The sequence below is a fragment of the Scyliorhinus canicula genome, chromosome 18 (assembly GCF_902713615.1).
Source record: "Scyliorhinus canicula chromosome 18, sScyCan1.1, whole genome shotgun sequence".
In the NCBI taxonomy this organism is placed as follows: Eukaryota; Metazoa; Chordata; class Chondrichthyes; order Carcharhiniformes; family Scyliorhinidae; genus Scyliorhinus; species Scyliorhinus canicula.
This window is the reverse complement of record NC_052163.1, coordinates 51,440,134-51,455,437: the sequence shown is the minus strand read 5'-3', so window position 1 is coordinate 51,455,437 and position 15,304 is coordinate 51,440,134. Positions and strand designations below refer to the sequence as shown.

Below are 15,304 nucleotides of genomic sequence, written 5' to 3'. Positions count from 1 at the left end.
ACCGACCCTTTAAATGAACACTCTACCCATTTACAAGGATCCACTCCTACCGATCCCCGTAATCCCATAACCTAACCTGCATGGAGCTATAATTCTTAGGCACTGTCATCAAAAGGCCAATATAAATGGAATATTTCCCGACAAGGCATCTTATGGCAGAAGTCTTTTGTATTGGTGTAAGGTGAAATGCCAACATCCCATTTCTACAGGTCCTCTCAGGAATAATACTAACATGAGGCATCCATATTGCCCAAGGCAACATTGCCCATCCATTTCCAGTTTTTGTGTGTAAGGCGTAGCATAGTGGCATGGATTGAAGAATGGCTAGCTAACAGGAAACGTAAAATTGACATAAATGGGTCTTTTTTTGGTTTTCAGAATGTGTCACAGAGATCGGTGCTGGGGCCTAAACATTTTTCAATTTATATTAATAACTTGGATGAAGAGACTGATGGTCTGGTTGCTAAATTTGCTGATCTCACAAAGATAGGTAGGAAGGTAAATTGTGGAGAGGGAACAAGCCATCTTAGACTGGATTGTGTGCAATGAGAAAGGATTAGTTGGCAATCTAGTTGTGAGAGAACACGTGGGGATGAGTGACCATAATATGATAGAATTATTTATCAAGGTGAATAGTGAGGTAGTTGATTCTGAGATCAGGGTCCTGAATCTGAATGAAGGGAACTATGAACGCATGAGGCACGAATTGGCTATAATGGACTGCGAAACATTACTGAAAGTAAGGACAGTGGACAGGCAATGGCAGGCACTCAAGGAATTAACAGGTGAACTCCAAAAGTTGTTTATTCCTATTTGGCGTAGAGTGGAAAGGAACTGGTGGATGGAAAATGAACTGTTCATAGCAAGAGGATTTGACTATAGGAATAGAGATATTTTACCACAATTGTGTGCTACTATTGGTGAGGTGACACCTGGAGTATTGTGTGCAGTTTAGGTGCCCTTATCTGAGGAAGGAATTCCTGCTATGGAGGGAGTGCAATGAAGGTTTACCAGGCTGATTACAGGGATGGTGGGACTGTCATTTGAGGAGAGACTAAGACGGTTAGGATTATATTCATTGGAGTTCAGGGGCGAAATTCTCCGACCCCCAGCATGGTCGGAGAATCGCCTGGGGCCGCCGAAAATCCTGCCCCCACCGTGGCAGAGATTCTCCGCCACCCGGGAAGTGGCTGCGGCGGGAATCACGCCACTCCGATCGGCGAGGCCCCTGTGGCGATTCTCCGGCCCGCGATGGGCCGAAGTCCCGCCGCTGGGAGGCCTCTCCCGCCACCGAGGTTTGAACCACCTCTGGTGGCGGCGGGATCGGGGGCGCGACCGGGCCCCCGGGGTCCTGGGGGGAGCGCGGGGCGATTGGACCCCGGGGGGTGCCCCCACGGTGGCCAGGTCCGCGATCGGGGCCCCCCGCTCAGACTCCGGGCCAGTGCCCTGGGTGCACTCTTTCTCCTCCACCGCCGCCACGGCCTCCGCCATGGCAGAAGCGGAAAAGAAACCCACATCGCGCATGCGCCAGTGGTGATGTTAGCGGCAGCTGACCGCTGACGTCACCGCCGGCACATGCGCGGACCGGCGAAAGCCTTTCGGCCAGCCCCACTGCCGGGCGGCGGGCCTGAAAGGCCGCTGGCGCCGGTTATTTGCTCCAGTCTTCTGGTGCCAACCACTCTGGCGCGGGGCTAGCCCCCAAAGGTGCGGAGAATTCCCCACCTTTGGAGAGGCCCGACTCTGGAGTGGTTGGCGCCACTCCCCTACGTCGGGACCCCCCGTCACGCCGGGTAGGGGAGAATCCCACCCCAGAAGAGTGAGAGGAGATCCCGTACAAACTTACAAGATTCTAACAGGATTAAACATGGTAGATTCAGAAAGAATGTTCCCAATTATGGGGAAGTTCAGAAGTAGGGGTCATACTTTGAGGACAAGGGGTAAACCTTTTAGGACTGCAGTGAGGAGAAATTTCTTCACCCAGAGAGTGGTAAATCTGTGGAAGTCACTACCACAGAAAGTAGTTGAGATCAAAAAAATTGTGTAATTTCAAGAAGGAATTGGATATAGCTCTATCATAATGAATGGTGGAGCAGGCTCGAAGGGCCGAATGGCCTACGCCTGCTTCTATTTTCTATGTTTCTAAACCATGGCTTTAAATTCAAAGAAGAAGCATACAAATCAGCGAGAAAAAGCAGTAACCCTGAGGATTGGGAGCAGTTTAAAATGCAGCAAAGGCAGACCAAAGGATTGAATAAGAAGGGGAAAATAGAGTATGAAAGTAAGTTAGCAGGGAACAGAAATACTGATGTGAATATTTTCTATAATTACGTAATGAGAAAAAGATTGACAAAAACAAATGTATGCCCCTTTCAGTCAGAAACAGGAATTCAGAGTGGGGAACAATTAAATGGCTGAGAAACTATATTCATATTTTGCTTTTGTCTTCACAAAGGAAGAAACAAATGATGTCCCAGAAGTTCTAAGAAACACAAGTTTAATTGAGGAACTAGAGGAAATCAGTATCAGTAGAGAAATTGTTTTGGGGAAATTGAGAAATTGAATAGATCAAAGGCTGGTAAATTTCCAGGGCCTGATAATCTTCATCCCAGAGTACTTAATGAAGAGGCCCTAGAAATAGTAGATTCATTGGTGGTTATTTTCAAAAATTATTGGATTCTGGAATGGTTCCTACAGATTGGAGGCTAACTCCAAGTCTGCTATTCAAAAAGGGAGGTACAGATAATATAGGGAACTGCAGACCAGTGAGCCTAACGTCGGTATTAGTGAAGTTGCTAGAGTCCATTATCAAGGATTCTACAGCACAGCATTTGGAAGCAGCTGTATCATCAAATCTTTGAGGATGTAACTAATAGAGTTGGGCAGGGAGAGCCGATAGTTGTGATATATTTAGACTTTTAGAAGGCCTTTGACAAGGTCTTACGTAGCAGATTATTATGTAAAGTTAAAGGAATTGTGAGTAGTGTCTTGAGATAGATAGAAAGCTGGTTAGCAGACAGAAAACAAAGAGCTGGAATAAATGGGTCTTTTTCTGAATGGCAGGCAGTGACTTGTGGATACCACAGGGATCAATGATAGGACCCCAGATGCTCACAACATAAATTAATGATTTGGGCGACGGAACTAAGTGTATTATCTCCAAATCTGCAGATGATACAAAGCTGTTCTGTGAGGAGGATGCAGAGATGCTTCAGCGGGATTTGAACAGGTTGAGTGAGTGGACATATGCATGGCAGATGCAGTGTCATATGGGTAAATATGAGGTTACCCACTTCAGTAGCAAAAATAGGAAGGCAGATTATTACTTGAATGGGTGTAAATCAAGAGAGGTGGATACTCAGCGACACCTTGGTGCCCTTGTGAATCAGTCACAGAAAGTAAGTGTGCAGGTACAGCAGACAGGAAAGAAATCAAATGGTATGTAGGCCTTCATAATGAGAGGATTTGAGTATGGGAATAATGATGTTTTATTGCAATTGTACGGGGTGCTGGTAAAGCCACACCTTGAATATTGTGTGCAGTTTTGGTGTCCATATCTGAGGAAGGATGCTCTTGCTATAGAGGGAGTGTAGAGAAGGTTTACCAGGCTGATTCCTGGGATGGCAGGACTGTCATATGAGGACAGATTAAGTTGGTTCGGATTATATTCATTGGAGTTCAGAAGAATGAGAAGGGATCTCATTGAAACTTATAACATTTGAACAGGATTGGACAGGGTAGATTCAGAAAGAATGTTCCCGATGGTGGGGGAGTCTAGAACTAGGGGTAATAGTTTGAGAATAAGGAGTAAATATTCTAGTAATGAGGTGAGGAGAAATTTCTTCACCCAGAGAGTGAATCTGTGGAATTCACTACCAAAGAAAGAAGTTGAAGACAAAATGTTGTGTGATTTCAAGAAGGAATTAGATATAGCTCTTGGGGCTAAAGAGATCAAGGGGCATTGGGGAAAGGTGGGGTCAGGGTATTGAATTTGATGGTGAACCATGATCATAGTGAATGATGGAGCAGACTCGAAGGGCCAAATGGCCTACTTCAGCTTCTATTTCTATGTATGTTTCTATGTATATTTGACGTAAGTAGGCTGCAAACGGGCATCAATAGGTTATGTGAGTTGGTAAAAAATCAGAGTATAACGTGGACAAATGTGAAATTGTCCATTTTGGCAAGAAGGATTATAAAAGAAGCTTATTATCTAAATGCTGAGAGATTGCAGAGCTCTGAGATTCAGATGAATCTGGGTGTCCTAGTGAATGAACCACAAAAGGCTAGTATAATTACCGGTCAGCTCCCAATGGGGAGTGAAGCCTATGGTCCTCTGGGACTCTGGTGACATTTACATTTAATCAGGAATTTATCTGGGTAGAACAATTAATTGGGAAGTCTAATAGAATGTTATCATTCATTGTGAGGGAAATTGATTACAAAAGTAAGGAGGTTATGTACAGGGCATTGATAAGACCATATCTCATGTATTGTGTACAGTATTCATCTCCTTATCGAAGGAAATATGTAAATATGTTGGAAGCTGTTCAGAGAAGGTTTACTAGGCTAATACCAAGAATGGGCAGGTTGTCTTATGAGGGAACATCAGGTTTGTATCCATTATAGTTTCGAAGAGTAAGAGGAGATTTGATTGAAACCTTCCCGCTCCTAAGGGAATCGTGACATGGTGAATGTGAGGAGAATGTTTCCGGAGAATCGAGAAAAGGGGGTCACTGTTTAAAAATAAGGCATTGCTTATTTAAGACTGGAATGAGGAGAATATTTTTCTCTGAAAGTTGTGAGCCTCTAGAACACTCTTCCTCAAAAGACAGCAGAAGATGAGTCTTTGGGCGTGATTTAACGGAAACATTTTGGGCGGTTTGCCGGGATGTTTCTCGCTGACTTTTGCTGTGAGATGCTCACTGGTACTTACCCACACTTAGGACAAAAACAAATGGCTGCACCGTGCCCAACTCAGGACGTGACATGCATGGTAAATCTCACTTTACCTGGCCCATTATGCCTTGCAAGATCTAACGGGATCACGTGAGACATTGTGATTGGGATCCTGCCCACAATGGGTGGGATACAAATCTGCATATTAAAATGTGCAGTAAGGCACACTTTGATATGCACTTGCTGGGGTTACACCTGGCATCTAACCCCCACACCTATAGACGAGGTGTACTGGCACTTGGAGGCGATCTCCCAGGGGGCCTTGGGTTGTCAGGCTCTGGAAAGTGTGATACCCTGGCACATCCAATGCAAATTCGACACCCTGACATTTTGCCCATTCCGGGGATCAGACCCGGGGTACCTTGCTGTGATGTGGTGGAGTGTGAGGGGCCCAATAACCCCTTTGGAGATGAGTTGGGGCATTGGGGTGGGCAGAGGCCGTGGTGGGGGGTTGCTATATTTAAAAATGGCACCCTGATCTATTCCTGCACTGGCAAGCGGTGCTTATGGTGCAGGAAATGGGACAGAGTGCAGCCTCAGTGGGGCATTCCTTGCCAAGGCCCTGAACTGTAGCAGAGTCCCGTTCAAAAGCAGGGTCGTTCTCGGCTGCCAGCACAGGGAAACACCAAGCTAAACGCACTCAACACAGGATTCTGTTTCATTTCCGTTAGATTGCGCCCATAGTCATTTCTTTGGGCTTTGGGCAGTTTCTCCCCGGTCTGGCCCACACTTCAAAATGTTTTCAGAAATGAGGAGCTGAATTCACCAGCGAGACAAGCTTCTCAGAGATTGGGCCACCATTTTGAAAGGGTGCCCTGATTACTAAGTGAGCTGGAGGGTCCCTGTGGTAGTCACCACTGATGTATATATTGTATATAGAGGATGTTGATATAGGTGCTTTACGGTAAGGCCCCTGTACTATTGGTACAGGGGTAGATCCCTGCCTGCTGGCTCCGCCCAGTACGTGGAGTATAAATTTGTGTGCTCCCCGTACAGCAGCCATTTCGTCAGCTGCTGTAGGAGGCCACACTGTAATAAAGACTTGATTACATCCTACTCTCGTCTTTGCGTAATTGATAGTGCATCAATTTATTACACTGAGTTTTCAGAGATGGACCTCCGCATCAAGCCGGATTGCCTGCAGCTGCATCCTCAAGCAGACAACACCAAAAAGGACTATGAACATTGGCTAGCCTGTTTCGAAGCGTCCATCAGGTCTGCGCCAGATGCAATTCCAGAAGCACAGAAGCTCCAGATCCTTTACATGCGGCTGAGCTCCAATGTCTTTCCACTCGTCCAGGACGCGCCGACCTACGCAGAGGCCATGGCGCTACTGAAGGAAAACTATGCTCAGCGGACTAACAAAATCTACACCAGAAACCTTCTCTCCACGCGGCGCCAGCTTCCCGGTGAGCCAGTGGAAGATTTCTCGCGCGCCCTTCTCGCCCTAGTTCGAGACTGTGACTGTGAGGCCGTTTCAGCCATGGAACACTCAAATTTGCTGATGAGAGATGCATTTGTTACAGGTGTAGGGTCTGACTACATCTGCCAGCGCCTCTTAGAAGGGGCCACGCTCGATCTCGCAGCGACCAAAAAACTAGCGCTCTCACTTACGGTCACATCACGCAACATTCAGGCCTATGCCTCCAACTGCACGGCCCACCCCTCCTGTGCATCGTGGACTCCGCAGACGGCCGCCCCATCATGGACTCCATCAGCGACCGCCCTCAGCTAACTCCACGCCTGTGCCGCGTGGCAGCCAACCAACCCCAAGGGGCCCAAATGCAACTTCTGTGGGCAGTCAAAACACCCCCGACAGCGCTGCCCGGCACGGAGCGCCCTCTGCAAGGCCTGTGGCAAGAAGGGACATTTCGCTGAAGTGTGCCAGGTCCGCTCAATCGCCGCTATTGTCCCGGCACCCCCGACGTGCAGCCAGTGGGCGCCGCCATCTTCCCCTCCTCGGACCACGTGCGGCTAGTAGACGCCGCCATCTTGCTCGACTCGCAATACGTGCGGCCCGTGGTCGCCGCCATCTTGTTCTTCCCAGGACCAACAGGCGCCGCCATCTTGCCTTCCTCACGACACATGCAGCCCCAGAGGGCCGCCATCGTGCCTACCCCACGACACATGCAGCTCGTGGGCGCCACCATTTTGCCCTACTCAAGACCCCTGCCCGTCGGGCACCTCATCAGGCCGCTCATCGCCTGCAACCACCGACGGCCAGCTGCGTCTCACCTTGGTCACGATTGACCAGTCTCGACCACACAACCTCGCGACTGCTTCAACTAAAGTGAAGGTCAACGGACATGAGATCTCCTGCCTGCTGGATTCCGGGAGCACTGGGAGCTTCATTCCAACCAGAGAATCTCCCTGGCCTCTGGATCCCACTCCGTGGCGGTCTGGGGGTACTGCATCGCCACTCTCACTGTTCAGGGCGTGGAGTTCAGCGGCTTCCGCCTCTACGTCCTCCCCAACCTCGATGCTGCCTTGCTACTCGGCCTGGACTTCCAGTGCAACCTCCAGAGCCTAACCCCTACCACTCCTTACTACGTGCGGCCTCGTGACCCTTAAGGTCGACCCACCTTCCCTGTTTGCAAACCTAACCCCGGATTGCAAATCCGTCGCCACCAGGACCAGACGGTACAGCGCCCAGGACAGGACCTTCATCAGGTCTGAGGTCCAGCGGTTGCTTCGGGAAGGCATCATCGAGAGTCCAAGTGGTAGTGGTCAAAACTGGAGAGAAAAACAGGATGGTCGTTGACTACAGCCAGAACATCAATCGGTACACATAGCTCGACGCGTACTCCCTCCCACGCATATCTGATATGGTCAATCAGATTGCACAGTACCGGGTCTTCTCGACAGTGGACCTGAAATCTGCCTACCACCAGCTCCCCATCTGCAAGGCGGACCACCCATACACTGCGTTCGAGGCAGACGGCCGCCTTTACCACTTTCTTAGGGTCCCCTTCGGCGTCACCAACGGGGTCTCGGTCTTCCAACGGGAGATGGACCGAATGGTTGACCGGTACGGACTGCGGGCCACCTTCCCGTACCTGTACAATGTCACCATCTGAGGCCATGATTAGCAGGACCATGACGCCATCCTTGCCAAATTGCTCCACACCGCCACTCTCCTCAACCTCAAGTATAACAAGGAGAAGTGCGTGTTTAGCACGAATCGCTTAGCCATCCTCGGCTATGTGGTCTAGAACAGAGTCCTGGGGCCCGACCCCGATCGCATGCGCACCCTCATGGAACTCCCCCTCCCCCACTGCCCCAAGGCCCTCAAACAATGCCTGAGGTTCTTTTCGTATTACACCAAGTGGGCCCCAAACTATGCGGACAAGGCCTGCCCACTCATCCAATCCTCCGTTTTCCCACTGACGGTCGACACCAGGCCTTCAACCGGATCAAGGCCGACATCACCAAGGCCGCGATGCACGCGGTCGACGAGCCGTTACCATTCCAAGTGGAGAGCGATGCATCGGACGTCGCTCTGGCCGCCACCCTCAACCAGGCAGGCAGGCCCATGGCATTCTTTTCCCACACCCTCCATGCCTCCGAAATTCAGCAATCCTCCGTCGAAAAAGAGGCCCAAGCCATCGTTGAAGCTGTGCGGCAGGAGATTCACTCTCCTCACTGACCAATGGTCGGTTGCCATAATGTTTAATAACACACAGCGGGGCAAGATTAAAAACGATAAAATCTTGAGGTGGAGGATCGAGCTCTCCACCTACAACTACGAGACTTTGTATCGCCCCGGTAAGCTCAACGAGCCCCCCGATGCCCTATCCCGAGGTACATGTGCCAGCGCACAAGTGGACCCTGCACGACGATCTCTGTCACCCAGCAGTCACCCGCTTTTACCATTTCATCAAGGCCTGCAACCTGCCCTACTCCATCGAGGAAGTCAGGGCAGTCATCAGAGACTGCCAGGTCTGCGCAGAGTGTAAACCGCACTTCTACCAGCCAGACCGTGCGCGCCTGTTGAAGGCATCCCGCCCCTTTGAACGCATCAGCGTGGACTTCAAAGGGTCCCTCCCTCCACCGACCACAACACGTACTTTCTCAGTGTGGACGATGAGTACTCCAGATTCCCCTTCGCCATCCCATGCCCCGACATGACGTCTGCCACCGTCATCAAAGCCCTCAACACCATCTTCGCTCTGTTCAGTTTCCCCACCTTCGTCCACAGCGACCGGGGATCCTCATTCATGAGCGATGAGCTGCGCCAGTACCTGCTCAACAGGGGCATTGCCTCGAGCAGGACGACCAGCTACAACCTCAGGGGAAACAGGCAGGTAGAGAGGGAGAACGGGACAGTATGGAGGGCCATCCAGCTGGCCCTACGGTCCAGAAATCTCCCGGCCTCCCGATGGCAGGAGGTCCTCCCCGATGCACTTCAATCCAGTCGGTCGCTCCTGTGCACTGCGACTAATGATACCCCCCATGAACGTCTCTTTGCCTTCCCCAGGAAGTCCACCTCCGGGGTAAGGCTCCCAACGTGGCTGGCAGCTCCAGGACCCGTTCTCCTCCGTAGACACGTTCGACTCCACAAGGCAGACAGATTGGTTGAGAGGGTACAGCTACTTCATGCCAACCCGCAGTACGCTTATGTAGCATAACCCGACAGCCGCCAAGACACAGTCTCCCTCAGGGACCTGGAACCAGCTGGTTACCCACACACCTCCCTCTCCGACCCGGCGCCACCCTCCCTTCCCTCAGCGCACCCCACCGCAGCCCCGCTCCGGGACAATCCGTCCTCCCCTTGCCCACACTCGGGAATGAAGAGGATTTCAATACGCTCCCGGAATCACCGAAGACCAAACCGCCGCCGGAGTCGCCACCAACACTACGGCGCTCTCGACGACAGATTAAGGCAACGGACTGCTTGCACTTGTAATATTATCTGTACTTTTAAAACACGATTTCCTGTATATAGTTCTCCACCACCCCCGCGGACTCATTTTTTTTAACAGGAGGTGAATATGGTAGTCACCACTGATTTATATATTGTATATAGAGGATGTTGATATAGGTGCTTTACGGTAAGGCCCCTGTACTACAGGTACGGGGGTAGATCCCTACCTGCTGGCTCCGCCCAGTAGGCGGAGAATAAATATGTGTGCTGTCCGTACATCAGCCATTTCGTCAGCTGCTGTAGGAGGCCACACATCTCAGTGTAATAAAGCCTCGATTACATCCTACTCTCGTCTTTGCGTAATTGATAGTGCATCAGTCCACCACACCCATGGGCAGTGCCATCCCCAGCCCACATGTGCAACACCTCCTCCAAGTGAGGACACCCCGCTTTGGGGTTGCTGAGGGGGCCCCCTTTTCAGGCCTACACACCCCACCTTTCGGGGGGGGGGGGGCTCCGATGTGGCCTGGCCTGCGATCGGGGCCCACCGATCCATGGGCCGGCTTCTCTGGCTGGGGACCTCCTTTCTTACGCATCGGCCCCTGTAGCCTTACGCCATGTAGCATGGGGCCAGCGCGTTGAAGGGAGCCACTGCGCATGCGCGCGTTGGCACTGGTGCCACTGTGCATGCACGGATCCCGCAGCGCTCAGTTCACGACAGGATCAGCAGCTGAAGCAGCGTGAACCACTCCATTGCCGTGCTGGCCCCCCTGTAGGGGCCAGAATGCTGATCCTGAGGCCGTGTTGACGGCATTTCCGATGGTGCTAACACTTAGCCTCAGGATCACAGAATCCCGTCCAGGGGCCTACTCCTGCTGCTAATTCGTGTATTTGTACTTATATTCTTAAACTCCTAGTTCTGGGAATTCATCAATGGCATTCACTGAGTTTTCCTTTCCGTAACTCAGCACCCCCTGACCCTGCCCGGCAGTGGGATATGGCCGGAATTCTCCGGTCGTTATGATTCACTTTCCCCGCCAGCAGTGCACCCCCAACATCGGGATTCCCGGCGATGCAGGGTGGTTTCAATGGAAAATCCCATTGACAAGCAGCGGGAAGATAGAATCCCGCCACCAGCAAGTGGCGCGAGGCCAATAAACACTCGCCTGGGGAACGGGAGAATCCCGCTCATGGCCTATCCGTATTCTTTTTTTTATAAATGTTTTTTATTGGATTTTTGAACAAAGTATATTCACAGTTATGTACACAGAATAAAATATATAGAAGAGAAGAAAAATAAACAATAAAAAAAGACTGGTATTATAGTATATAGACTGGTGTATAGACTAGCTCAACAACAACTCTGTACAGTTAGCAATATTATTTTTAACAAATACGTCGGCACGTGTTTGTGGGGGGAGGGAACCTGGGGAGGTACATATACATTTGGGTGCCGGAGAAACAATTGCATTAGTTATGTCCAGTACAGAGAGGGCAATACGAGAATGGACCTGGTGTTGGTGTCGTTACTTGCTTCTCCCAGATGGTTTTCACTGCTGTTGTTGTCGCGCATTCACCTCTGCTTCGGCCGTTCGTCCTGTCTTTCGCCCGTATTTTCGTTGCTCTCAGTTAATGTATTTGCCAGGTTGTTGTTTCCTGTGCCTTCCTTCCGGCTATCATTCCCTTGCCTTCCCCCCTCTCTGGTTCCCCTCTATTGTTCCCTGTCTCCTCCCTCTTCCCTCTTCCCCCCCCCCCTCCCCTTCTCCTTTGGGTCATCTTTATTTTCTCTTCGGTTTAGCTGTCCACCCCCCCCCCCCCCCCCCCCCCCACTCTCCCAATCTATCTCTCCCTCCCATGCCTTGGCTACTGTCCCCTGATTCTTGGCTACCTGGCTATTCTTCTGCTTGTTCGTTGGCCACAAACAGGTCCCGGAACAATTAGGTCAATGGCTCCCACATATTGTGGAAGCCGTCGTCTGACCCTCGGATGGCGAATTTGATTATCTCCATTTGGAGAGATTCTGAGAGGTCGGAAAGCCAATCTGCACCTTTGGGTGGTGCTGCTGACCGCCAGCCAAACAGGATTCTATGGCGGGCGATCAGGGAGGCAAAGGCAAGGGCGTCCGCCCTCCTCCCCAGGAATAGATCTGGCTGGTCTAAAACCTCGAAGACCGCCACTTTCGGGCATCGCTAGACCCTCATCCCCACCACTTTCGACATTGCCTCAAAGAAGGCTGGCCAATACCCCCCAAGTCTGGGCCAAGATCAAAACATGTGAGGTGGTTGGCCGGACCTCCTTGGAACCGTTCACATCTATCGTCCACCTCCGTGAAGTACCTACTAATTTGAGTTCTTGTTAAGTGGGCTCTATGTACCACTTTTAGTTGCATCAGGTTGAGCCTTGCGCACGTGGAGGTGGAGTTGACCCTATGCAGTGCTTCGCTCCAGAGTCTCCACCCTATTTCAATCCCCAGGTCTTCCTCCCATTTCTTTCTTGTTGCGTCCAGTACGGTGTCGGCCCTTTACTGGATGCAAGCATGCTTGCGTCCAGAAACTCTTCCAGTAATGTCTGTTGTGGATACATCCTTGTCTCCTTTTGTAGGAAGTTTTAAAAATTGTACCTTAGTTCGTTCTCCCTGGCTAGATGGAATTTCTCCGTCAGTTATCCAGTTTTACAATCCTGCCATCCGTATAATATAGGTCCCTGACTGTCAGTGTCCCTCCGTCCTGTCCCCACCTTTTGAAGGTGGCGTCAGTCAGCGCTGGTGTGAACCTATGGTTGTTGCAGATGGGAGCTGTGTCCGACATTTTGGTCAGGTCAAATTGCTGCCGTAGTTGGTTCCAGGATTGGAGGGTGGCTATCACCACCGGGCTTTGGGATCCTAGCATTTCTCTCTCCCCCCCCCCCCCCCCCCCCCCCCCCCATACGAACGCCATGATTAGTTTGTCTAGTGCTTTGAAAAAGGCCTTGGGGATGTAGATTGGAGTGGATCTTCGTAGGAAGAGGTACCTGGGCAGTATGTTCATTTTGATCATCTGGACTCTCCCCGCGAGGGAGAGTGGGAGTGTGTTCCATCTTTGCAGGTCCTTTTTTACTTCCTCTGTCAGACTGGTGAGGTTCCATTTGTGGATCCCTTTCCAGTCATGGGCTATTTGGATCCCCAGGTAGTGGAATTTGTGTCGGGCCTGTTTAAACGGCAGGCCCGTTAGTGCTGCCCCCCCACCCCCCTCCTTGTGGGTGTACCGGGAAGATCTAGCTTTTACTCATGTTGAGTTTGTAGCCCAAGAAGGTGCCAAACTCTTTGCTTCTCTGTATTCTTATGAATTCTGGACATTTTTATTCTGTGGAATTATGCCTACTTAAAAGTAGGCTGAGTCTGCCTTGATGTGTCGAATTCTTACTGTCAGCAGAGTTTGGAAGCTTTCATTTCGTCTGTTTGGACTTTATTCAAATCCAATTCCCAGACTGCATGATGCAATAGAATTTAAAGTAGCATTATCATTTTTTTAACATATTTTGTGGGAAATTGGACAGTTGACAGTTGTACATTATTAGGATTACGTAGAATTGGTATCAACCAATTGTCCACACATTTACATGCCAGTCATATTCAGCTGCAACAATGGTCTTGGTAAGTCTGATTAAGTGCCACAATTGTGAGCTGCAGCAACTTACTGTTCAAAGCATATCAGCAATTCTCTTCCTATAAATATTTCAGCAAAGCGTATCATTCAGCTAAGTGGAAATGAAGACAAAACTGCTTCATAAACTGTCTACTGCCTTTTTAATAATTGAAAACTCTCATTTATTCGGTTCGAGAACTGTCATCTATTTGTTTCTCCTGAAATACTTTTTCTTTATTAGTTTCCTTTATTCCTGCACTTTATTTTAGATGGTTGTCTTGTGTTTTATTACTCATTTTGGCAGATGGGCGCATCAGCAAGAAATGAACTGAGCTAATGGTTAGCAAAGTGACATCTCAAACAACTGTTCTTGTGACGTCATGAATCACTATGGCAAGGCTTTTGCGCTTGTCAAACTAATTATAAACCTCATTCTTAATGTTCCTCCACCATTTCCAATCAAAATCAGGATCCTATATTGGACCAATACCTATCCTTACTGTCAGATTTTTGTTCTCCACTAATAATTTCTTTGTTTTTTTTAAATGGATTTCTGAGTGCATCAAACAGCCTGGTGTCGGTTTAAAAGAAAGACGATGATGTAGATTGAGAAGGGAGTTACAGACAGTGATGGACAATTGACCGTAAGGGCCCTCATGTCTCCGCTACCATATCCGATTATTTTTTGACTTATTCCATCACACTCTCTGAAAGTTAATTTGAAGCTACTCACTCTGCCTGTGAAAAAGGACTTCCTGATATCTGTTATCAGCTTAACTTTTACAAATCTGAACCTCTACACGCAGGGTAGGAAGAGATGAAAATGACAGACTACGAAAGTTGGGATGTCAAGTTTTATTCAGAATTCTTTCATGGGATGCAGACATTGCTGCCAAGGCCGACGTTCGTTGCCCATCCCTAATTGTCCTTGAGCTGAGAGCCTTACTAGGCCATTTCAGAGGGCATGTTAAAATAGAGTCACATCTAGGCCAGGCCAGGTAAGGATCACAGATTTCCTGCCCCAAAGGATACTACTGAACCAGATGAGTTTTTACACCAATCGATGTTAATTTCATGGTCGCTTTTACCAGCTTTATAATTCCAAATTTAATTCATTTAATGTAATTTCCACCAGCTGCCGTGGTAGGCTTTGAACCCATGTCCCCAGGGCATTACTCTTGCCCTCAAGATTAGTAAAAATAAAGTTGCCATAGTCCTCAATGACCATAGATTGCTTTCCCCTTTGTGGGGGAGAGCTGACAGGTGGTGATTTAACCTGTGATATCGGCAAAATGTTCGACTGGGATGTGCTCAAATACCAGGACCCGCATCATGGAATGAGGATGCTGGCCACCAGCTCCTCCGAGTTCCACTCCTCTGATGAGGCCGTGTCTCGCGGCCAGCACACGGACAGGGTGGAATGGCTGTACCACGGACAAATGCGCCGCGGCCCACCGGAACCAGAGCCCGCAGAGGACTCCCGCCAGGGGCATCAAAAGACAAGGTAAGCAGAAGGCTGCCTCCACCTCAGATGTGTATCCCGGAGACACACCTAGACGTGGCGGTAGAGCTAGGAAGGCAAAGCACATGGATGATCACTGAGGGCACCACGGGAGGGGGTGGGGGTGGGTGGGTAGTTAGGGAAGGGGAGAGGCAGGGGGAAGGGAGCGGCACCATCCAGGGGTTGGCATGCTGGTGCCACGGTCGGTTGTTGCCCCCCACCCAGCCAAGAGTCCCCCGCCGAGCTTGGGGTGGCAAGCCGAGCGCCCCCGGGCTCTTTGCCTGTGAGCAAAGATGGCTACTCACCTCCTCGGCTCCACCAGGTTCCGTTTTTCAAAAGGAGTACCAATCGGCTTCAGTG

At 50.0% G+C, this 15,304-nt stretch overlaps 1 protein-coding gene across 1 annotated transcript in view; it reads left to right on the top strand.

The window, feature by feature from the left end:
- The window catches only part of LOC119953293 (dynein heavy chain 9, axonemal-like), a 686,444-nt gene that overhangs the window by 446,074 nt on the left and 225,066 nt on the right, over positions 1–15,304 (top strand). The window lies entirely within an intron of this gene.